The sequence below is a fragment of the Bombina bombina genome, chromosome 2 (genome assembly GCF_027579735.1).
Source record: "Bombina bombina isolate aBomBom1 chromosome 2, aBomBom1.pri, whole genome shotgun sequence".
Classification (NCBI taxonomy): Eukaryota; Metazoa; Chordata; class Amphibia; order Anura; family Bombinatoridae; genus Bombina; species Bombina bombina.
The window spans coordinates 1,335,323,692-1,335,350,216 of NC_069500.1; the positions used below are offsets into that span (position 1 = coordinate 1,335,323,692).

A 26,525-nucleotide genomic window follows, 5' to 3' on the forward strand; every position below is an offset into this window, starting at 1 on the left:
CTGTATACTGCTAGTAATGTTCCAGCCAGTGATGACAAATGTACACACAATATACTGTATAATGCTAGTAATGTTCCAGCCAGTGATGACAAGTGTACACACAATATACTGTATACTGCTAGTAATGTTCCAGCCAGTGATGACAAGTGTACACACAATATATATACTGTATACTGCTAGTAATGTTCCAGCCAGTGATGACAAGTGTACGCACAATATAGTGAGTACTGCTAGTAATGTCTCAGCCAGTGATGACAAGTGTACGCACAATATAGTGAGTACTGCTAGTAATGTCCCAGCCAGTGATGACAAGTGTACGCACAATATAGTGAGTACTGCTAGTAATGTCCCAGCCAGTGATGACAAGTGTACACACAATATATATATATATATATATATATATATATATATACACATATATACACACACACATACAGGTGGCCCTCATTTTACAACGGTTCAATTTACACCGTTTCAGAATAACAACCTTTTTTTCCAGTCATGTGACTGCTTTTGAGAAGCAGTGCATTGATTAAAATAGCCAGTAGATGGAGCTGTCCGCTTGTGTTGCAGCAAAGCAAAGCAAGCTGAAATTAATCAGTTTAACCAGACCTGAGCTATCGAGCAGATTTCAAAGGAACAAGATCTCCCTGTCTATAAATCAGTCCAGATTGGAAAGCATAGAAAGAACTGTTTGCAGAAAAATGCAAGTGAAGTCTGTGTTGTGTGATTATTTTATTAGGTTTATAATGCTGTTTAGCAAATGTTTTTGTTCATTTAACTTAGTTTAATTATATATTCTGTGTTGTGTGATTATTTCATTAGGTTTATAATGCTGTTTAGCATTTAAAGTCTTCATTTCAAAGCTTTAAAAGTAATGTATTAGGTGTTACTTATGACATTTTTGAGAGGGGCCTGGAACCTAACTCCCTCACTTCCCATTGACTTACATTATAAACTGGGTTTCAATTTACAATTGTTTCAATTTACAACCATTCCTTCTGGAACCTAACCCCGGCGTAAACTGAGGGCTACCTGTATATATACACATACACACACACTGTATACTGCTAGTAATGTTCCAGCCAGTGATGACAAGTGTACACACAATATACTGTATAATGCTAGTAATGTTCCAGCCAGTGATGACAAGTGTACACACAATATATATACTGTATACTGCTAGTAATGTTCCAGCCAGTGATGACAAGTGTACACACAATATATATATATATATACTGTATACTGCTAGTAATGTTCCAGCCAGTGATGACAAGTGTACACACAATATACTGTATACTGCTAGTAATGTTCCAGCCAGTGATGACAAGTGTACACACAATATACTGTATACTGCTAGTAATGTCCCAGCCAGTGATGACAAGTGTACACACAATATACTGTATACTGCTAGTAATGTCCCAGCCAGTGATGACAAGTGTACACACAATATACTGTATAATGCTAGTAATGTTCCAGCCAGTGATGACAAGTGTACACACAATATACTGTATACTGCTAGTAATGTTCCAGCCAGTGATGACAAGTGTACACACAATATATATATATATATATATATATATATATATATATATATATATATATATATATATATATATATACTGTATACTGCTAGTAATGTTCCAGCCAGTGATGACAAATGTACACACAATATATATATACTGTATACTGCTAGTAATGTTCCAGCCAGTGATGACAAGTGTAAACACAATATATATATATATACTGTATACTGCTAGTAATGTTCCAGCCAGTGATGACAAGTGTACACACAATATATATACTGTATACTGCTAGTAATGTTCCAGCCAGTGATGACAAGTGTACACACAATATATATATATATACTGTATACTGCTAATAATGTTCCAGCCAGTGATGACAAGTGTACACACAATATATATACTGTATACTGCTAGTAATGTTCCAGCCAGTGATGACAAGTGTACACACAATATATATATATACTGTATACTGCTAGTAATGTTCCAGCCAGTGATGACAAGTGTACACACAATATATATACTGTATACTGCTAGTAATGTTCCAGCCAGTGATGACAAGTGTACACACAATATACTGTATACTGCTAGTAATGTTCCAGCCAGTGATGACAAGTGTACACACAATATATATACTGTATACTGCTAGTAATGTTCCAGCCAGTGATGACAAGTGTACACACAATATATATACTGTATACTGCTAGTAATGTTCCAGCCAGTGATGACAAGTGTACACACAATATATATACTGTATACTGCTAGTAATGTTCCAGCCAGTGATGACAAGTGTACACACAATATACTGTATACTGCTAGTAATGTTCCAGCCAGTGATGACAAGTGTACACACAATATATATACTGTACACTGCTAGTAATGTTCCAGCCAGTGATGACAAGTGTACACACAATATATATACTGTATACTGCTAGTAATGTTCCAGCCAGTGATGACAAGTGTACACACAATATATATATACTGTATACTGCTAGTAATGTTCCAGCCAGTGATGACAACTGTACACACAATATACTGACAACTGATAGTAATGTTCCAGCCAGTGATAACAAATATTGCACTTTGGTTTCTGAATCTTCACATCTGTCACCCAACTATAACAACATTAATATATGTGTTTGAAAGGTGCCTACGCCACATCCACAACTAATTGCATAAAATAAAACTAATTTCCATAATAATAATATATTAATTGACTTCTCCCTGTCTAATAAAAATATAATTATTTAAATATAAATACAACTTTACCTAATACGAGGATGGAGATGGATTGAATTTCTTTATATCGTATTCAAAAATGGCTCTCAACTACAGTTTGTGATCACACGACTTGCTCGACCAATTAGAATTTAGAAAATCTGATGTAATATACTCATGTGACCAGAAGAATCACTCGGCCTGAAGCTGACTCTGCCATCTTAAAATAGGGCACTAAAAAAACAAAAAAAAAACATGCTGCTGGTGAACATTTGTAATGTAAAAACAAGGATTTTTAATATGAAATTAACTTAATCTCTAGTTTAGGGATGAGGCACGCCCACTCACAAAATAATCTCACTAAGATCCATTATATATATTTGAATGTTTTGTAAATGATATATCACTTCACTACACACAAAGGGATGCTGTAGAAGTTTAGTGAAATAGAACAGTATATAAATAATTATATGCGAAAATATAACGTTTCTGAATATAATACTCCAAAATGAAATAATATAGACGTACAGTATCTATAAATGAAAAGTTACTACAGACTCCTGGTGGAATAGAAGAGTAAATACAGGTAGTAATGTGTACAGCTAGTACATAATACATATATTTATAATACCAAATGCCAGCTTATTAATAAGTGAACTATATAACAATGAATTATATATTCCAAATAAGAAAACATAGGTTTGTTTGTTTTTTTAGACCTAAAGGTCTTTTTTTAAGGGTTACACAAAGTGTTGCTATCAAGTATGTGAAAGTGCAGCAGTTTAACATGTTTAAAATATTTTTCATGAAAAAGTTGTTATACAAGCTTTAGTGTCAAAAGTCATACAAAACAAAAAAATTCTACAATGAAAAATAATTTTGTACAATGTTATACAGAATATCTGAGGTACAAGGGAATGAAAACCCCATTTTTTTTTAAAGCTTTATTGTCAAATTAAGTCATACACACACTTTAAGATTGATTGGTGTAAACTCTATATAGTGTATAATGGGTTTTAATCTTTAGATATTTTGTGTGTGGATGTGCCACATTCTGAACTAGATTTTTGTTTTTACATTCAAATTTTGACAAACGTTATGGGTTTTAATGTTTGAGATGGTGGTGGCTGGCTTTCCTTTGATGACATAAAATAGAACATAAGGTTTCTGATTGGTTGAACAGCTCATGTGACTATAACCTGTTGCTGAGAGACATTTTTGACTGTTATAAAGAAATGCAATCTATATTTATCCTTCTATAAGGTAAAGTTTTATTTATATTTATAAAATGATTACAGTTTTATGTGATAAGGCAAAGTTAATAAATATATTATTGTTACAAAACTATAGCAATTAGTTTTTTACCTATGAAGTTGTTTTGTATGTGTACAGGCACATTTGATTTGCTGAACACTTATATAAGGCAGATGTATGTTTCTATATGTTTTAATCAACCTGATGATACTGCAAGTACATACATAGGCTGAGAAACACATCTTTTTATTTATCTTTTACATTGGCATACATTTGCTTCTACCTGTGGACTAATTTTGTACCATTTCTGTGATCTAAAGAGACAGAAGGGTCAAAAAAATTTGTTAGACTAACGACCCTGCACTACTATGTTAATCACACAGAAGTACCGCAGAGCACTGTTGGTCCAGTGTGGAAACTGCCGCAGATCCAATCAACAGCGCTAGTCCCATGACTTAGCTGTGTATCCCATGACTCAGCTGTGTAATTAGCGCTGCTGATTGGATCAATAGCAGTTTACACTCTGAACCAACAGTGCTCTGCGGGTCACGAGTGGTACTTTTATTGTGGTATCTAACCCTTTTATGGGGGTTTAACACATAGTAGTGAAGGGTCCTTAGTCTTAAAATTACATGTTCTAACAAATTATAGCTTGTTATTTTTTGACTGTTAGTTTCAGCACTTTTAGTTACTGGTGTGCTTTGTTTTCTTTACATATATGTAATCACTTTGATTATTGTTGATAATATACGATTATGGCTCCCTCTGTGTTTTGGTATCCATGATCTAATCTGGATCCATTAAACATCACGTGGAGGAGCAGAAAAGGAGCCGCCTGCTGCAGTTTGTTTTTTAGTCCGATACTTTATTTTATGTATCTGTCATTTGGGACTGTGATTTATTTATGTAATGCACTGCATTAGATAACAGTCTCAACTTTTTATTGTAAATATGCATACCTCCCAACATTTCAAAATTCAAAAGAGGGACCCCCCCCCCCCAGGCAAAAAATTTAAATGTGGTGGGCAGGTGCAGGGGGGGGGGGTTTAAAAAAAATCACAAGACCAAAGTAATATAAATAAAATTCTAAATAAAGTCATATATTTTAATACTCTTGGGCAGCAAATCAAACACAAGTTCAAACCACTGGTATAGCTATGTGAGCTCTGTACTTAATTAACCTTTGCAGAGACAATGCTAAATATTTTTATCTTTTTTTATATTTCTTTATTTAAATACCAATTCAAAATATATTTCACAAAACCAGAAAAAGAGAAAAAATAAGAAACAGAAATAAGAACAAACAAGATCAATTATCATACATAGTAGATATCCTTATAATGATTCTCTTATAAAAGTCTCTATATGACAATATACCTAAAACGATATCTCTAACAATCAAGAAACTCATCAATCTACTATTACGAAAATCCATTTTCTCTTAATATATGAATTGGGAAATTTTCAAACCTGCTTTTTCATAAACATACATAAGAAAACAAAAACACGACAAACCAAACCAAACTAAAAAAAAAAAAGGAAAGAGAAAGACCCAGAAAATTAGAATAAAAGATCCATCTATGGCTAAAGTACTTCCTCCTAAGCCAGATATATACTATTTACAAAACTATGCAGTATCTGAGGTTCTATGGCCCCTAGTTATCAAGCCGTCAACCTTAAATACGCTGGAATTCCGCAGCGTATTTGTGGCGAGGCTGATTCGCCTTTGTTATCAAGCCCTAGACACCGACAAAAGTAGAATCTAGTGACGTAAGCTTCGATCCGCCGGACTCAGTCCGACACAGATCGATTCTTACGTCACTCCAGATGTTCTGAACACAAGTTCGGCACAATCTGACTACTTTTGCTAGTTATCAAAAAACTATCAGGTACGCTCGGCACTTTTCCGGCCCAGCGTACCTGGTTTTCAAACCGCCGCCCTGGAGGCGGCGGATCCCATAGGAATCAATGGGAGTCTGACCATAGCCAAAGTTCATGTTCGCTGCTGCCAGACATTCCATTGATTCCTATGGGAGCTGTCTACACCGAACACCCTAACATGTACCCTGAGTCTAAACACCCCTAATCTGTCCCCCCCTACTCCGCCGCAACTAAATAAATGTATTACCCCCTAAACCGCAACTATAATATATGTATTAACCCCTAAACCGCCGCTCCCAGACCCCGCCGCCACCTATATTATACCTAGTAACCGCTATCCTGCCCCCCCTATACCGTCGCCAACTATAATAAAGTTATTAACCCCTATCCTGCTGATCCCGGACCCCGCCGCAAATAAATAGTTTAACCCCTAAACCGCCGCTCCAGAACCCCGCCACCACCTATATTAAACTTATTAACCCCTAATCTGCCCCCCCTACACCGCCGCCACCTATAATAAATTTATTAACCCCTATCGTGCCCCCCCTACACCGCCGCCACTGTAATAAAATTATTAACCCCTAAACCTAAGTCTAACACTAACCCTAACACCCTCCTAACTTAAATATTAATTAAATAAATCTAAATAATATTTCTCTTATTAACTAAATTAATCCTATTTAAAACTAAATACTTGCCTTTAAAATAAACCCTAATATAGCTACAATATAAATAATAATTATATTGTAGCTATTTTAGGATTTATTTTTATTTTACAGGCAACTTTCAATTTATTTTAACTAGGTATTAACTATTTAATAGCTACCTAGTTAAAATAAAGATAAATTAACCTGTAAAATAAAAACTAGCATAAGTTACAATTACACCTAACACTACACTATACTTTAATAAATTATTCCTATTTAAAACTAAATACTTTCCTGTAAAATAAACCCTAAGATAGCTACAATGTAATTAATAATTACATTGTAGCTATTGTAGGATTTATATTTATTTTACAGGTAACTTTGTATTTATTTTAGCTAGTTAGAATAGTTATTAAATAGTTATTAACTATTTAATAACTACCTAGCTAAAATAAATACAAAATTACCTGTAAAATAAATCCTAACCTAAGTTACAATTAAACCTAACACTACACTATCATTAAATTAGTTAAATAAATTAGCTACAAATAACTACAATTAAATTAAATTAAATAAACTAACTAAAGTACAAAAAATAAAAAAGCTAAGTTACAAAAAATAAAAAAAATAAGTTACAAACATTTCAAAAATATTACAACAATTTTAAGCTACTTACACCTAATCTAAGCCCCCTAGTAAAATAACAAAGCCCCCCAAAATAAAAAAAATTCCCTACCCTATTCTACATTAAAAAGTTACCAGCTCTATTACCTTACCAGCCCTTAAAAGGGCCTTTTGCGGGGCATGCCCCAAAGAAAACAGCTCTTTTGCCTGTAAAAAAAAATACAACCCCCCCAACATTAAAACCCACCACCCACATACCCCTACTCTAACCCAAACCCCCCTTAAATAAACCTAACACTACCCCCCTGAAGATCATCCTACCTTGAGCCGTCTTCAGCCAGCCGACCACCGATGGAACCGAAGAGGAGATCCGGAGCGGCAGAAGTCATCATCCAAGGGGCGCTGAAGAAGTCTTCCATCCGATTGAAGTCAACATCCAGGCGACTAACGACGAATGAAGGTTCCTTTAAGGGACGTCATCCAAGATGGCGTCCCTTCAATTCCGATTGGCTGATAGGATTCTATCAGCCAATCGGAATTAAGGTAGGAATAATCTGATTGGCTGATTGAATCAGCCAATCAGATTGAAGTTCAATCCGATTGGCTGATCCAATCAGCCAATCAGATTGAGCTCGCATTCTATTGGCTGTATACTAGGTATAATGTAGGTGGCGGCGGGGTCTGGGAGCCCGCGGTTTAGGGGTTAATACATTTATAAGAGTTGCGGCGGAGTTTAGGAGCGGCGGTTTAGGGGTTAATAACTTTATATAGTTGCGGGGGGCTCCGGGGGCGCCGATATAGGGGGTAGAACAGTATAGTTAGTGGGGGTGCTTAGTGACGGCTTGTCAATAAAGTCTGCTGCTCATCGCCCCGTACTTGGTGCGCGGCTTTTTGACAGATTTTTTGATAACTTAGGCAAAATTTTTCAGGTCCGCGGCAGCGATGGTAGGCGAGCTTAGGCGGGCGTATTGGACCGGCGAAGGCAGGTAAAGTAGACGCGTTGATAACTAGAGGCCTCTGCCTCCTCAGGGGATAGGAAACCTGCTTTATATAAGAGTTTCAAAATATCTGCTTGCATTTCTAATGGTTGCAATCTAATAATACCCGCCCATTTTATATAAAAGCCTCTATATTGTCTTTCGTTGTTTGGCTCTATATTTATTTGCTCTATAATTAATTGGGCAATCATTGTTTGTCCAAATTCAGCTATGCTCGGATACTTTTTAGCTTTCCAGTATCGGAAAATTAAATTCCTTGCGATTTGTATTGCTGTAGTAATTAAAGAGAATTCTTCTTTTGCAAATTGCTTGGCAAAATTAAAAAAGAAAATACTCACAGGAGTAAAAATCACAGGTTGTCTCAGAAATCTATTCAACCAAAAAGATATCTTTTTCCAAAACTGATATATCCTCAGGCAATACCACAAACAATGAAGTATATCTGCCTGAAGAGCATAGCAGTGAAAACATTTCCCTTTAGATTTATTATCCCATTTGGCTAGCCGAGTAGAAGTAATATATGCAAAATTGATCAGATAGCTGTGTGATTCTTTCCAGGAAATAAACTTATATACTCTGTTTAATATCTTGAACTAATAGATCTGGAAATAATTTTTGCCATCTAGTGATAAGGGTATCTAAGTGCGTATTACCAAGGTTTTTCATTATCATTTTATACCAGATTGATATTGAGTGGTGGCCCGCCCGATAAATCTGTAACCCAGATTCTTTTTTTTTTTAACCATTTATTTAATTTCCAGAAATGCATACAAAGTAAGTTTTAGCACATTTGCTTTTGTCATGCACCACGCAGGGTAAATAATGATCAAAAACATAAGCATTATTCGTCTATATATAATAAAGCAAGACCCTCATTACTTGTATACAGACTGGAAGTTTTCTGTTTACCAAAAAACAAACAAAAACAAAACAACCAAAAAAACAAACAAAAAAAAAAAAAAAACATTGCAACCTGGCACTGCACATGGTTTATTGCCTTTTATGCCAGGATACGTTCTATGTCTCTTCTAAGAGATAAGCAGTTATAATTAGTTTCTATGACCCGTGGGGGCAAGGATAAGGTTCTGTATATTGACAGGATAAAGCTTAAAGGGACACTGTACTCAATTTTTTTCTTTTGTGATTCAGATTGAGCATGAAATTTTAAGCAATTTTCTAATTTACTCCTAGTATCAAATTTTCATCATTCTCTTGCTATCTTTATTTGAAATGCAAGAATGTAAGTTTAGATGCCGGCCCATTTTTTGTGAACAACCTGGGTTGTCCTTGCTGATTGGTGGATAAATTCATCCACCAATCAAAAACTGCTGTCCAGAGTACTGAACCCAAAAAAAGCTTAGATGCCTTCTTTTTCAAATAAAGATAGCAAGAGAACGAAGAAAAATTGATAATAGGAGTAAATTAGAAAGTTGCTTAAAATTTCATGCTCAATCTGAATCACAAAAGAAAAAATTTGAGTACAGTGTCCCTTTAAGTATGGGATTCCAATTATTACAAAATTCCTCAACCCTGCCTTTAGAATAGAGGCGAGTATTATATGTTTCGAAAATTATTTGCTGAAGCAACAAATTACGAAAATGTGTAAATTTAAATGTATGCAACTCTTTCCAATTCTTAAGGATCAAAGTTCTAGTTGCCAAAATTATTGTGTTTAATACACTAATATTTTTTGGTTTCAATAATATCTGGTGAGAATGAATAAGAAAAATTACATGGAAGGCTTGAATTTTAAAGTTATCCTGATAATGCTTTTTATACCATAAATTGATCTTGCCCCAAAATTGATTGACCTTTGGACATTTAAAAAACATATGAAGCACGTCCGCATTTGTACTACTACATTTAGGACACTTTGGGGTTATGACACCAGAGAATTTAGTTATTTTAGCTGGGGTTAAGTATGCATTGTGTAATAATTTAGTATGCGATTCTATCCAGCTAGTTGGAATATTCAATTTTCTAAGGACTGAAACGCTGCGGCTTATATTAGAGGATTCAAATTGGGGAAAAGATTTAAGCCAAAAGGCCGACAACTTATAGAGAGGCAGCTGTGCTTGTTTTGCCAGCATTATATTATATAAAAGAGCAATAGTGCATTTGCCATCCGAAATTTTTTTAATGATTTTATTTATCTCAGACCATTGATAATATTCCTCCCCACGAAACTCTTGAGAATTTATATAGTGACGTGTTTGAAAAAATGCGAATAGACTATGTTTGGGAAGTTGAAACATGTTTAAGAGATCATTGTAAGGAAGAATATCTCCCAAAGGAGAGATTAATTGCTGAATATATTTAAGTCCTTTTTGAGCCCAGACTCGGTAAATATCACAATGTATACCTGGGGTAAATTGTGGATTACCTTGTATCGGTAAAAAGACGGAGGATCTGTAATCTATATCCAATATCTTACAACTATTATTATGTTTCTAAATGTTAATAGATTTGAAATATTTGTCGGTATTTTATTGACCGGGCAATGAAGAAGAGCCTTTAAGGAAAAAGGGGATATAAAATTATTTTCTATTTCTACTATAGCAATTTTATTTGCTTCAGTGATCCAATCAAAGGCAATTTTAACAAGAGTGGCCAGGTTGTACATTTTAATATCTGGAAGGGACAGACCACCGTCTCTCTTATTTTGTGAGATTTTTGCTATTGATATTCCTTTCCATAAAAATTGAGAACATGCGGAATAAAATTTGCGTATCTCTTTATTGGGAATAAAAACTGGAAGATTTTGTAGTATATATAATATACGTGGAAATATTATCATTTTGATTAAATTTATTCGCGCTATAAGAGATAAAGGAAGGGAAGCCCAATTTTTCAAATCAACAATATCTTTTTCTAATATTGGTATAAAGTTTAATTTATACCACAAATTCAGGTTTTTATCTAATGTTATGCCAAGATATTTAATGCTATCTGTGTTTTTAAAAGGGTGGTTTAGATAGCTTCCTCTCTTTTTTTGTATCCACAAAATTTCACTTTTTTGAGCATTAATTTTATAGCCCGAGAAAGAACTAAAAAAGGTCAGATGTTTAAGGATTTTCGGGATAGAATTAGCCGAGCTTTCTAAAAATATAAGCAAGTCATCCGCGTAAAGCGATAGTTTAAAATTCATAGAGCCAATCTGAATTCCTGATAGTTTTTGTCATAGCCAAATGGCCAGGGGTTCGATAGAAATATTAAATAATAGGGGGGATAATGGACATCCTTGTCTTATGCCTCGACCAAGGAAAATTTTATCGGACAAAATACCATTAATAAGCAGTGAGGAATATGGGTTAGAATACATTTTTGAGATAAATTTAGCAAAATGTCCTTTGATACCAAAATGGTCCAATGAACATAGTAAATGATCCCAGGATATGGTGTCAAAAGCCTTTTCGGCGTCTACGGATAGGATAGCTTTATCTGGACCTGTTTCCTTTTGAAGGGGATCCTGGTTCCAAAAATAGTCTAATACAATTTCAGCTCTACGGAGATTAGAGGATACATTACGGCCGTACATGAACCCAGTTTGGTCTGCATGGATTATTTTATGCAAAAGGTTTTTCAATCTGTTGGCTAAAATAGTAAGGAGAATTTTGTAATCCGCATTTAGCACGGATATGGGTCTGTATGATGAGGGAAGTTCAGGGTCCTTATCTTTTTTGTGAATAAGAGTTATATTTGCAGCCGAGAAATAGTTTGATATTGTGGAATCAGATAAGAAATAATTATTATAGAATACCTGCAGAAATGTCACTAATTCTTCAGAGAGAGCTTTATAAAACTCTATTGGAATCCCGTCTGGCCCCGCTGCCTTATTCATTTTTGCGTTTTTAATAACTGACACTATTTCTTGCGTAGAAATTGGATTATTAAGTATTTCTAAGTCTATTGCAGATAATTGAGAAATCTTTAAATTAGCCCAGAATATATCTCTATTAATGGTATCTATGTCTTGTGTTGCATATAATTTCTGAAAATTATTAAAAAAATGCAGTTCTAATATCTTGATTCTCAGTATATCTTGTCTGATTAACTTTAATAGCCGACACAAAGTTCCTACTTTTATCATTCTTGACAATTTGTGCTAGGTATTTGGCTGAATATCCATATCGACCTTTGAATCGATTAGAAAGTTTATTTTCCGCCTCTAAACATTGTTGTTTAATAAAGACGTCTCTTGCAGTTCTGCTTTTCCTATATACTGACCAGTTGTGTCTAGTGGGTTGCAATTTATATCGGTTAAAAGAGTTCTTTACCTGATTAGATAATTGCTTTTCTTTTAATAGCCATTTTTTTTTGTAATGAACCATATAGGCCTTAAGCTGTCCTCTAAGAACCGCTTTAAAGGCTTCCCAAAAAGTTTCTGTTTTGTTGTAATAAGAAAGATTGTTCCGACAATAGGCTTGCCATTGGATCTTTAACCACTGTATAAATTTGTTATTACTCAAGAGATAACGAGGAAAACTAAAACTATAAGAGCTTGCTCTTTGGCCTGAATAAATATCGAGTGAAATTATCGCATGGTCTGTGATAAGAATATCATGAATTTTGGGTATTAAATCTGACAGGAGTATTTGTTCTGAAATAAGAATATAGTCAATTCTGGAAAATGTGGTGTACGATTTAGACTCACAAGAAAAGGAGGAGACATCAGGAAATTTGATTCTCCAAATATCATTGAGTTTGAGAGAGAGACAAAAATTCTTAAAATATTTAGTAGATTTATTGGCATATTTTTTATTCATAAAAAGTCTATCCATTTTAGGGCAAAGAACCATATTGAAGTCTCCTCCAACTACCAGTCTGGTACTACAATATGGGAATAATTTGTTTTGGATTGTATCCCAAAATGGTCTAGCAAAATGGTTTGGACCATAAATATTACAAAGAATATAGGGAAAACCATTTATAGTTATATGTAATATTATAAACCTATTACCAGGGTCCAATTCTGTAGTTGTAACTTGATAATCTAATTTTTTATTAATTAGGATTGCTACACCACATTTGCGGTTAGTACATGGGGTCGACTTTACCTACCCATCGTGTCTTAAGTTTAGGGAGTTCATTAACTTTGAGCCGTGTTTCTTGTAAGAATACAATATCGGGTAAATGTTTACCTAATTGGACTATAATCTGTTTTCGTTTCATGGGAGATGTTATTCCGCCAACATTCCAGGATAGAATTTTAATTGATACTGACATTTCTATATATTACCAAATAAAAATGAATCAATATAATATAAAAGGGAAGAAAGGGGAAAAAAAAAAAAAGGGAAAAAAAAAAAGAAAAATCTGAATAGGGGAATCCCCTATCTATAAACACGGGGAAGTGTATTATATCATATGCAACATCATTATTAAAACTGAAAAAAGTGTACAAAAAAATATATTTGACAGCTGTTACCATTGCACACAGTATAAATAATACCAACTGGACCAAATTTCTTTTTTTTTTTTCTTTAAAAAAAAAGAAAAATGGTTTAAGTTTTATTGTCTCTCAGAAAGTTTCTGGCTTCTTGACTGTTATTCAAGGTGTCTATTTTACCGTTTATGTAACCCAGATTCTATTATTCCCATATACGAATTACCCGAAAAATGTTGTGTTAAATATTTGTGGAATTGTCTCAACTGTAAAAAAGCGAAGAAATGCTGCTTGGGGAAATATTTTTATCTTAATTGGACATTTAATAATAGATTCTTTAAAACTGCTCTCTGCATTCCCCATTAATATTCTAGATTCTGGCCTTTAAAGTTAGCAAAAATGCACAGTAACACACTACATAGCATACACTTACACATGCAGATACACACACACTACATAGCTTACACTTATACATACAGATACACACTACACAGCATACACCTATACATGCAGATACACACACACACACTTATACATACAGATACACACACACACACACACACTACACAGCATACACTTATACAGGTGGCCCTCCTTTTACAATGGTTCAATTTACACCGTTTCAGAATAACAACCTTTTTTCCCAGTCATGTGACTGCTATTGAGAAGCAGTGCATTTATTAAAATAGCCTGTAGGTGGAGTTGTCCGCTTGTGTTGCAGCAAAGCCAAGCAAGCTGAAATTAATCAGTTTAACCAGACCTGAGCTATCGAGCAGATTTCAAAGGAACAAGATCTTCCTGTCTATAAATCTGTCCAGAATGGAATGCATAGAAAGAACTGTTTGCAGAAATATGCAAGTGAAGTATGTGTTGTGTGATTATTTTATTAGGTTTATAATGCTATTTAGCAAATTTTTTTGTTCATTTAACTTAGTTTAATTATATATTCTGTGTTGTGTGATTATTTTATTAGGTTTATAATGCTGTTTAGCATTTAAATGCTTCATTTCAAAGCTTTAAAGATAATGTATTAGGTGTTATTATGACAATTTTGAGAGGGTCCTGGAACCTATCTCCCTCACTTCCCATTGACTTACATTATAAACTGGGTTTCAATTTACAACGGTTTCGATTTACAACCATTCCTTCTGGAACCTAACCCCGGAGTAAACTGAGGGCTACCTGTACATGCAGATACACACACACACACTACATATCATACACTTATACATGCAGATACACACACACTACATAGCATACACTTACATATGCAGATACACACACACACTAAATAGCATACACTTACTCATGCACATACACACACTACATAGCATACACTTACATATGCAGATACACACACACACTACATAGCATACACTTACATATGCACATACACACACTACAAAGCATACACTTACACATGCACATACACACACACTACATAGCATACACTTACACATGCAAATACACACACACACACTACATAGCATGTACTTATACATGCAGATACACACACACTACATAGCACACACACATGCAGATACACACACTACATAGCTTACACTTATACATGCAGATACTAACACACACTCCATAGCATACACTTACACATGCAGATACACACACACTACATAGCATACACATGCAGATACACACACACACTACATAGCATGCACTTATACATGCAGATACACACACACACTACATAGCATACACTTACACATGCAGATACACACACACTACATAGCATACACTTACACATGCAGATACACACACACTACATAGCATACACTTACACATGCAGATACACACACGTACTACATAGCATACACTTATGCATGCAGATACACACACACACTACATAGCATACACTTACACATGCAGATACACACACACACTATATCTCATACACTTACACACACACTACATAGCATACACTTATACATACAGATACACACTACACAGCATACACCTATACAGGCAGATATACACACACACGCTTATACATACATATATACACACACACTACACAGTAGTATAGTATACACTTATACATGCAGATACACACTTATACATACAGATTAACACACACACTACATAGCTTACACTTATACATGCAGATACACACACTACATAGCATACACTTATACTTGCAGATACGCACACACACACAACATAGCATACACTTATACATGCAGATACACACACACACTACATAGCTTACACTTATACATGCAGATACACACATACACTACATAGTATACACTTATACATGCAGATACACACACTTCATAGCTTACATTTATACATGCAGACACACGCACTTCATAGTATACACTTATACATGCAGATACACACACACACACACACACTACATAGCATACACTTATACATGCAGATACACACACACACACTCCATAGCTTACACTTAAACATGCAGATACACACACACACACACACACACTACATAGTATACACTTATACATGCAGATACGAACACTTCATAGCTTACATTTATACATGCAGACACACACACTACATAGCCTACACTTATACATACAGATACACACACACACACTACACAGCTTACATTTATACATGCAGATACACACACTTCATAGCTTACATCTATACATGCAGAATCACACACTACATAGCCTACACTTATACATACAGATACACACACACTACACAGCTTACACTTATACATGCAGATGCACACACACACACTTATAGATACAGATAGACACACACACTGCACATCTTACACTTATACATGCAGATACACACACATACACACTTATAGATACAGATAGACACACAGTACATCATATATGGGTATCTGTAACTCATTGTATGAGGTCCTGGGGTTGGCAAGCACATTAGCTGGCAGTCTGAGGCTGCCACTGTTCGTTACCCTGGTGTTGCACTGCTCATCGTATAAAACTGAAGGCATGCTAGTATTATCACCAGGGGTTAGACGTCATCACTACCAGGGGTTAGAGGTCACCATTACCTGAGGTCAGAGGGTATACAGCCTTCTTACTCCTACTTAACCCACACACCATTCATTTTCCACAAGGAATATAACAGGTATCTAACCCTAGGAGAGAAAAGCCAGCTGCTTCTGAGTATGGGCCCAATAGAATAATAAAAAAAAAATTCATATTGTAGTATATTATTAGAGCATATAGTTCATATATATATAATGGTTACATCATTTGGATCTGCAGTAGAATAAGTAAAACCTTAAAGATATATACATACACAGAAATAAATACGGAATGAAAGTGTAGAGGAACTTAAAGAAATTCAGCACAAAATAACATAAACTAGTGCTTATGTACAAATCTTCTCCAAAATTAAATATGTAGGCAATTAATAGGAGGCTTAATATTGAATATTGCATTTTAAATGCAGAAGTACAGCCACCCATATAATTCAGCACAAAATAACATAAACTTGTGCTTATGTACAAATCTTCTCCAAAATTAGATATGTAGACAATTAATAGGAGGCTAATACTGAATATTGCTTTTTAAATGCAGATGTGCAACCACCCATACACACATGTGAGTACATGCGCGCGCACACACACACACATACACATTCAACATGTACGTGTATGCACGCACACACATACATAAAAATACATATATATATATATATAGAGAGAAGAGAGAGAGATAGAGAGAGAGAGGAGAGTTGCTAGGGGAAGAGGGAAATGGGAGATGACAAATGGCAAAACATCATTGCCAAAAATTAATAAGGTCATACTCCGAGTACCCGGGTCTGGAGCTTAAAAATCCAAAACATCTCCCTCTTCCACAGCAGCATATCTCTATTTCCACCTCTGGGAGGACACAAAACTCTTTAATAGCTTGCCACTTTAGAGTATTAGTGCTCTTTTTGTGTCATTTAGCAAAATGCTGGACAAGGGGTGTTATAGCCACGCCAGCCTGTATAGTTGATGGATGGTTCCGAATACGAACCTTAACCTCATTTGTAGTGAGTCCTACGTATTGTAGATGACATGGGCGAATGTTATTTCGAAATCTAGAAAACAGGTAGATCAGATGGATAGATCTAATCTTATACAGAGAACTAGAAATGTCAATAATGAACACAAGGGTGTAACATTTGTAACTGAATTCAGTAATGAATATATTGAGATTTGTAATATTGTGAAAAAGCACTTTGCATTTTTGGCCGCAGATGATAAGCTTGAAAATTGCATCTCTCAGGGGTTACGCTGTTCGTATAGAAAAACTACTTCTTTGGGGAACCTTTTGTTACCCTCTGTTCACCCAAAATTAAACACACCACCAAGTTCCTGGCTAATACACAGAGGTATATTTAAATGTCTCAATAAATGCAGGGTATGTGAATATGTTCTACCCTCTGACAGATTCAAATCAGAAGCTACTGGTGAAACTTTTGCTATTGAAAATTGTCTCAAGTGTTCTTCAACATATGTGATTTATGTGTTGAGTTGAATTTCATGTTATCTACAATACGTAGGACTCACTACAAACGAGGTCAAGGTTCATATTTGGAACCATCTATCAACTATACAGGCTGGCGTGGCTACAGCACCCCTTGTCCAGCATTTTGCTAAATGCCACCAAAAGAGCACTAATACTCTAAAGCTCCAGACCAAGGTACCAACCGGTTTGAACTCGGAGTATGACCTTATTAATATTTTCTCTCTCTCTCTCTCTCTCTCTCTCTCTCTCTCTCTCTCTCTCTCTCTCTCTCTCTCTCTCTCTCTCTCTCTCTCTCTCTCTCCTCTCTCTCCTCTCTCTCCTCTCTCTCCTCTCTCTCCTCTCTCTCCTCTCTCAACAACCTTTTCTTTTCCTTCTCTTTCTTCTTTTATATATGTATGTATTTGTATGTGTGTGCGTGCATACGCATACATGTTGAATGTGTATGTGTGTGTGAGCATGTACTCACATGTGTGTATGGGTGGTTGTACATCTGCATTTAAAAAGCAATATTCAGTATTAGCCTCCTATTAATTGTCTACATATCTAATTTTGGAGAAGATTTGTACATAAGCAATAGTTTATGTTATTTTATGCTGAATTATATGGGTGGCTGTACTTCTGTATTTAAAATGTAGTATTCAATATTAAGCCTCCTATTAATTGCCTACATATTTAATTTTGGAGAGGATTTGTACATAAGCACTAGTTTATGTTATTTTGTGCTACATTTCTTTAAGTTCCTCTACACTTTCATTCCGCATTTATTTATGTGTATGTATATATCTTTAAGGTTTTACTTATTCTACTGCAGATCCAAATTATGTAACCATTGTTGCTATATATGTGTACAATTGTAAGTACTATTGTTTATATACTGTGTATATATATATATATATATATATATATGTACTATATGCTCTAATAATATACTCCAATATGCATCAGAATGTATTATACTTCATATTTGTACCAATTCCTAATTATAGGCATAAGAAGGCAAAAAGCTTTGAACTCAATATGAGTCGTATTGCATCACAATCCTTCCATGTGCTTTTATCCAATCAGGGTTCTTCCTGTTACTTTTAAAGGTGCACAGGTGTTTAGTCTAGTAGCTATGATTACGGCCTGAGGGCTGAAACATGTTAGCTGACTTTTTCGATTGTTGATGATCCTTGTTGTGCTCCAAGGATTATTTGAAACTATGTTCCTGAATAAAGACTTTGTTTTCTTTTAAATGGCTGACCGCTATCTGCACTTTCCTTTGCTGTGTTTACTTATTTACTACCGGGCAGCAGAAGCGGCACTGGACTAAGCTCCGGAGTTCATTGTAAGTGATACCCTTCCATACGTATTCACTGGTTACGGATTGGATGGACAAGAACCACGTGATGCTCTACGTTTGACACACACCCCCTCCTGCATAGCGGGACGCCAACCCGGGATAGAGGACGCCTCAGCGTGAGTACCGAAGGGATTATTCTAAGGAGGATTGCTCTGCAGGTGAATTGCGGTGAGTTGTGGCCAGTGTGACCACTGAGATATTATTCTCTAGATTTTACCACCGCGGATCCGTTAGAGCTGTTTAGAGACTGTGCACAATGTGTATAACTGAAATACACTGATGATCTCTTATCCCCCGGTACTCTGAAGTGAGTGAGCGACATTGGCGTATACAGGGGCTCTGGGTCGAATATTGAGTACTATGGGCTAGATTTATCAAGCCCCTGCGGCAGCAAGTTCTCACAAGAACTTGCTCGCCGCGATTTATCAAGCAGCGGTCACCAGACCGCTGCTTCCCTAACATCTTCGCCACCTCTATTGTGGCGAAATTAAATCTCCTCGGTCGAGTCCGACCGAGGAGATTGACAGCTCCTGCCCGCGCGTGATTGGCTGTGCGCGGGCAGTGGGCGGGATTGCCCCTGAGCGCAAAATTGCGCTCGTGTGCAATGTTAATTACCTGTGGGTAATTTCGCCCCGCCACAGGCGAGCTGAGGCGTACAGGGGCGCGTATACGCGCCCCTGTACGCCTCAGCGTTGATAAATCTAGCCCTATGTGTGTATGCATCTTTGCTCAAGGATACAATGTACTTTTACACATTAGGGTATCCTTACGAAGAGACTCTGATTTCATATTAGTAATCCTGTTGCACGTTGTATTTACATACTCCACAGGATACTTATCTTTGGCAGAAACAGAAACTTGTATTGTTAATTTATATATATATATATATATATATATATATATATATATATATATATATATATATATACAGTGTATATATATATATATATATATTTATATATATATATGTGTGTGTATATATATATATATATATATATAATATGTGTATGTGTATACATGTCTATATTTGTGTATACATGTCTATATTTGTGTATACATGTGTATTTATGTATTTATATGTGTAAATATGTATGTGTGTGTCATGATCCTGTCTAGACTGTGCCTTTAATTCAGGATCTCCTCCCTAGTTTTCTAACCCTATTTAAGACACTCCTTTTCCTCAATGCATTGCTTGATTATTGCAGTCTGAGGAACGTTTGAATCATCTCTCCTTAAACTCAACAAGCTAAGTCTCTGAATTACCTACGAACTTACTAAATATCATTTCTTGTCTCTGGATACAAAAACATTTGTTGTTCTACTCTCATATACTTAACAATTGGATTTTAATCAATTATATCTTTTAAGACTCTGTCTTTCTTTTCAGCTAGCTGTTACCAGACAACATTGAGGCGGGACTTCGCCTCAAGCGTGTATGTCCTGTGACGTCACACGCCACTGCACAAGCTGTGCTGTCGGCGCGTCTCCTTCCTCTCACACGCTGTTCATTCAGCTCAGAGTCACACGCATATTCAATTGCACCTTGCGACTAAAAACTAAACCCTAAGGAAATAAGGTATGTACATATCACTAAATGTAAAACAAGCCAATAATGAGATCTCCAACGTTATTCATAAATGCCAACCTCTCCACCTCGTAACATAAGAGACTGTAAAACAACTATAACCGGTCATTTCGATTGTTCATACACAAACTCTAATATGTCAGCTATACAAAAATTTCACATCAGGCTCACCTTATAATTATCATCTTAGTGACTTATCTTCTGTTTTATAACATTAGGACAGATTTGAGTTTACCATTTGAACTTAACTATTAATATTCAGTCATTTTATTGTTTTATTCATAATTTGTTTGAGTCTCTCTGACTGTCAGATTTTCAGTTCAGAGATTAATAAAATAACACTTATCCTACAATAAAATTGTTTTCATACAGGTTCCCTTTTACCTAGTTATGATATAAGGGAGAAAATGAAAACTAACACTCAGAATCATGGTGATAATAAGCTTTATTTTTATATGAATAAAATTATTCATCACAGAATAATCAAGCCTATAAAAAGAATAAAAATTACACTTAATTCCAGGTTAATCATGGATCTTCTAGAAATGTCCAATCAAATATCTTCACTGAATCAAAAGGTGGATATATTAGCCCAAGGATTAACTGAAATAAGGAATGAGAACAGTACTTTGAAAAGGATTCTCAATGAATTTATTTCCCAAAAAACCAATGAAATACCTGAACCACACGTTAATCCCCCCATACCATTTAGTGGTGATCGCACAAAATTTCGCGAATATAAAAATGCTTGCATGTTGCTTTTTACATTAAAGCCAAGAACATACCGTACCGAAAAAATAAAAGTATACACAGCTATATCATATCTCTCAGGCGAACCTCGTGCATGGGCGGATAGGTTCATAGAAAGCGAAGATCCTCTACTAAACTCTCTTGAAAACTTTTTCCTTACAATGGCAGTTCTGTATGATGATGTTAATAAACAGCAGACTGCAGAACAGAAGTTAAGATCCCTGAAACAAGGGAAAAGGGCAGTAGAGGATTATATTGCTGATTTTCAGCTATGGGCCACTGACTCACAGTGGAACTCAATTAGTTTAAAAAATCAATTTCGAATAGGCCTATCAGAACATCTGAAAGATGAACTTTCAAGGGTAGACTTTCCAGAAACATTAGAAGCCCTTATTAAACTGAGTATTTCCATAGATAGGAGATACCGAGAAAGAAAGAGTGAAAGATATCAACTAGAAGGCACACATAAAAAACCATATCATTCCTATTCTGAGAAAGCCGTATCCAGTCCTGTTCCAATGGACATAGGAGCTATACGTGGACCTTTAACTCAGGATGAGAAACAAAGAAGAAGGCTAGCCAATTTGTGTCTATATTGTGCTAGCAAAGAGCATGAAGTCATCAATTGCCCTCTCCTTCTACGACAAAAGAAGGGTAAGTTAAATAAAGATTATCTTTCTGAAGTTCAACTTAAACCATGTCTCCTTGAATTAAACTTGTCATTACAGTGGGATCTTCAACAAGTGCAGATCGAGGCAATCGTTGATTCAGGAGCTGATGGTTTATTCATAGATGAATCAATTGTACAACTAAATAAAATACCTATCATGCAGAAAAAATCTCCTGTATTTGTAAGGGTTATAGATGGCACACAAATATTAAAGGGCCCAATTACTCACCAGACAATACCACTCTTGACAGTCACATCTGACGGACATAAGGAATTCCTTACTTATGACATTATTCCTAGATCCATTCATCCAATAATTCTAGGATACCCTTGGTTACAGAAACATAACCCTTCAATCGACTGGTCACATAATCACATCACATTTACATCACAATATTGTTTGGACACCTGTTTTCCTTACTTGACAATAGGACATTTGACTTCAATTCTACCAAAAGATTACATAGAGTTTAGTGATGTATTCAATTTAAAACATGCAGAAACACTTCCACCACACAGGCATTTCGATTGCCCGATAGACACCAAACCAGGCATAGAAATACCTTCAGGAAGAATTTTCCCTCTTTCACAGAAAGAACTAAAACATCTGAGGGAATACTTGGATGAAAATCTTAAAAAAGGTTTTATTTCTCCCTCATCTTCTCCAATTGCCTCAGCAATATTCTTTGTGACAAACAAAGATGGATCACTAAGACCGATCATAGATTATCGAGCACTAAATGCTGTCACCATTAAGAATCGTTATCCATTACCACTCATCCCAGAAATAATTGAACGCCTTCACGGAGCCACCATCTTCACGAAGTTAGATCTAAAAGGCGCATACAATTTGATTCGTATGAAGGCTGGTGATGAGTGGAAGACAGCGTTTAAAACAAGATACGGTTTATTCCAATATAATGTAATGCCATTTGGCCTAACGAATGCGCCAGCAACATTCCAATTCTTTATCAATGAAATATTTAAAGAATTGATGGATGTATGTGTCATTGTGTATCTGGACGATATTCTTATATATTCAAAAAACTTATCAGATCACAAAAAACATGTCAGATGGGTTTTATCAACCCTAAGAGATCACCATTTGTACGCAAAGATGGAGAAATGTCAATTTCACAAAGATACCATCACATTTTTGGGGTATATCATATCACCCAAAGGTATACAAATGGATCCTGAAAAATTAACAGCTATAGCTAACTGGCCAAAACCTACCTCTATGAAATCATTACAGAGGTTTTTGGGATTTACAAATTTTTATAGAAAGTTTATTAAAAACTTCTCTTCTATCGTTCAACCTTTGACTCAATTAACTGGGAAACAGAAATATATATGGGATTCAAATACAGATGAAGCATTCCAACAATTAAAGAAAGAATTTACTACTGCACCGGTTTTGAGGTTACCAGATCCTGAACTACCTTACACATTGGAGGTTGATGCATCAAATGTAGGAATTGGAGCAATATTATCACAATCAGGACCTACAGAACCATTTCTTCATCCAGTAGCATTTTTCTCTCGTCGTCTAACACCTGCAGAAAGAAATTATACGGTTGGAGATAAGGAGTTACTGGCTATGAAGTCGGCTATGGAACATTGGAGACACCTACTCGAAGGAACCACACAACCATTTCAGGTTTTTACTGACCACAAGAATCTCCAATATCTCAAGAAGAATAAAACATTATCCTCACGACAAGTTAGATGGGCTCTTTTCCTGGATCGATTCAATTTTACCCTTACACATATACCCGGAACTAAGAATATCAAAGCTGATGCCATTTCCAGGTCATTTGAGTTAACTGAAGAATCTGAAAATATGACTCAGATAATTCCTCTCACAAAAATAATTGGTGCCACCAACTTGGTGACATCAGACTTATACCAAGCACAAATTTCTGATTCAGAAATACCTCCTATATGTTCTCCTGACTCTGAGTCTGGACTATATTTGTATAAAGAAAAAATTTATGTACCTAGATGCTTGAGAAAACAGATTATCCATCAACACCATAATACCCCATTGGCAGGACATCCAGGAATCGAAAAGACAAATGAGTTACTCAAAAGGACCTATTGGTGGCCACAAATGAAATTGGCAGTACAAGATTATATACTTAATTGCCAAATATGTGCAACCAAAAAGAAAGAGCATCACAAACCATACGGATTACTATGTCCACTACCAGTACCACAAAGACCTTGGGATGTTATATCCATGGATTTCATTGTGGATTTACCATTATCACAAGCTCATAACACTATAATGGTAGTCGTGGATCATCTAACAAGGTTAGCTCATTTTATTCCCTTGAAAAAGGTGCCAACTGCCATGACAACAGCAACAGTATTTAATGACCACATAGTCAAACTTCATGGCTTGCCAGCATCAATTGTGTCAGATCGAGGTAGTCAATTTACCTCCAAATTTTGGAGATATTTATGTCAAACATTACATATCACCCTGAGGTTCACTACAGCTTTTCACCCGCAATCGAACGGACTCACTGAGCGTTTGAACCAGACTCTGGAGCAATATCTCAGATGTTTCATATCTACACAGCAGACAGATTGGTACACTCTGTTGCCAACCGCTGAGTTTGCTTATAACAACTCTGTTAATTCCTCAACTAAGGTAACTCCATTTTTTGCCACATACGGTTTTCATCCTAGATCATACCCCAACACTTTATCTTCTGATCATTCACCCTCTGTCTCATCTTACACGGAAAACTTAAAAGATGTCTTGGCTACGCTACAAAATCATCTGAATGAGGCAAAAAGGTCTCAGAAAGCTTACTATGATAAGAAGAGGACACCAGCACCTAAGTATCACCTTCATGATCTTGTTTGGTTGTCCACTAAAAACATTAAACTTCCAGTACCCTCCAAGAAATTGGCTGCTCAATTTATTGGTCCCTTTCCTGTTGTCAAAATCATTAATGACAATGCAGTTACCTTGAAACTTCCAACGGATTTACGTATCCATCCCTCCTTTCATGTTTCACTTCTGAAACCCTACAGGGGGACTGGGACTCCGCAATCTTTTGTCTACAGGCCAGCTATACCTGATCCTCTAGACTATGAGGTGGATAGGATACTGGACTCCAGACGTCGTAGAGGAGCATTGGAATACCTAGTTCACTGGAAGGGTTATGATGATAGTGAAAATTCTTGGGTTCCGGTTCGGGATCTGTCTGCACCAGATCTCTTGGCGGATTTTCACTCATCTTATCCTCTGAAGCCTGGACCCCAATCTCGTGGGGGGGGTTCTTGACGGGGGGGATCTGTCATGATCCTGTCTAGACTGTGCCTTTAATTCAGGATCTCCTCCCTAGTTTTCTAACCCTATTTAAGACACTCCTTTTCCTCAATGCATTGCTTGATTATTGCAGTCTGAGGAACGTTTGAATCATCTCTCCTTAAACTCAACAAGCTAAGTCTCTGAATTACCTACGAACTTACTAAATATCATTTCTTGTCTCTGGATACAAAAACATTTGTTGTTCTACTCTCATATACTTAACAATTGGATTTTAATCAATTATATCTTTTAAGACTCTGTCTTTCTTTTCAGCTAGCTGTTACCAGACAACATTGAGGCGGGACTTCGCCTCAAGCGTGTATGTCCTGTGACGTCACACGCCACTGCACAAGCTGTGCTGTCGGCGCGTCTCCTTCCTCTCACACGCTGTTCATTCAGCTCAGAGTCACACGCATATTCAATTGCACCTTGCGACTAAAAACTAAACCCTAAGGAAATAAGGTATGTACATATCACTAAATGTAAAACAAGCCAATAATGAGATCTCCAACGTTATTCATAAATGCCAACCTCTCCACCTCGTAACATAAGAGACTGTAAAACAACTATAACCGGTCATTTCGATTGTTCATACACAAACTCTAATATGTCAGCTATACAAAAATTTCACATCAGGCTCACCTTATAATTATCATCTTAGTGACTTATCTTCTGTTTTATAACATTAGGACAGATTTGAGTTTACCATTTGAACTTAACTATTAATATTCAGTCATTTTATTGTTTTATTCATAATTTGTTTGAGTCTCTCTGACTGTCAGATTTTCAGTTCAGAGATTAATAAAATAACACTTATCCTACAATAAAATTG

General features: G+C 35.8%; 1 protein-coding gene across 1 annotated transcript in view; it reads right to left on the reverse strand.

Annotated features, from left to right (window-relative positions):
- HAUS3 (HAUS augmin like complex subunit 3) overlaps positions 1-2,821 on the reverse strand; it is a 96,538-nt gene extending 93,717 nt beyond the window's left edge. Inside the window, exon 1 of the mRNA XM_053700309.1 lies at positions 2,793-2,821. The gene's annotated coding sequence lies outside the window, so the exon portion shown is untranslated. The remainder of the gene's footprint in view (positions 1-2,792) is intronic.
- Positions 2,822-26,525: the final 23,704 nt, after the last annotated feature.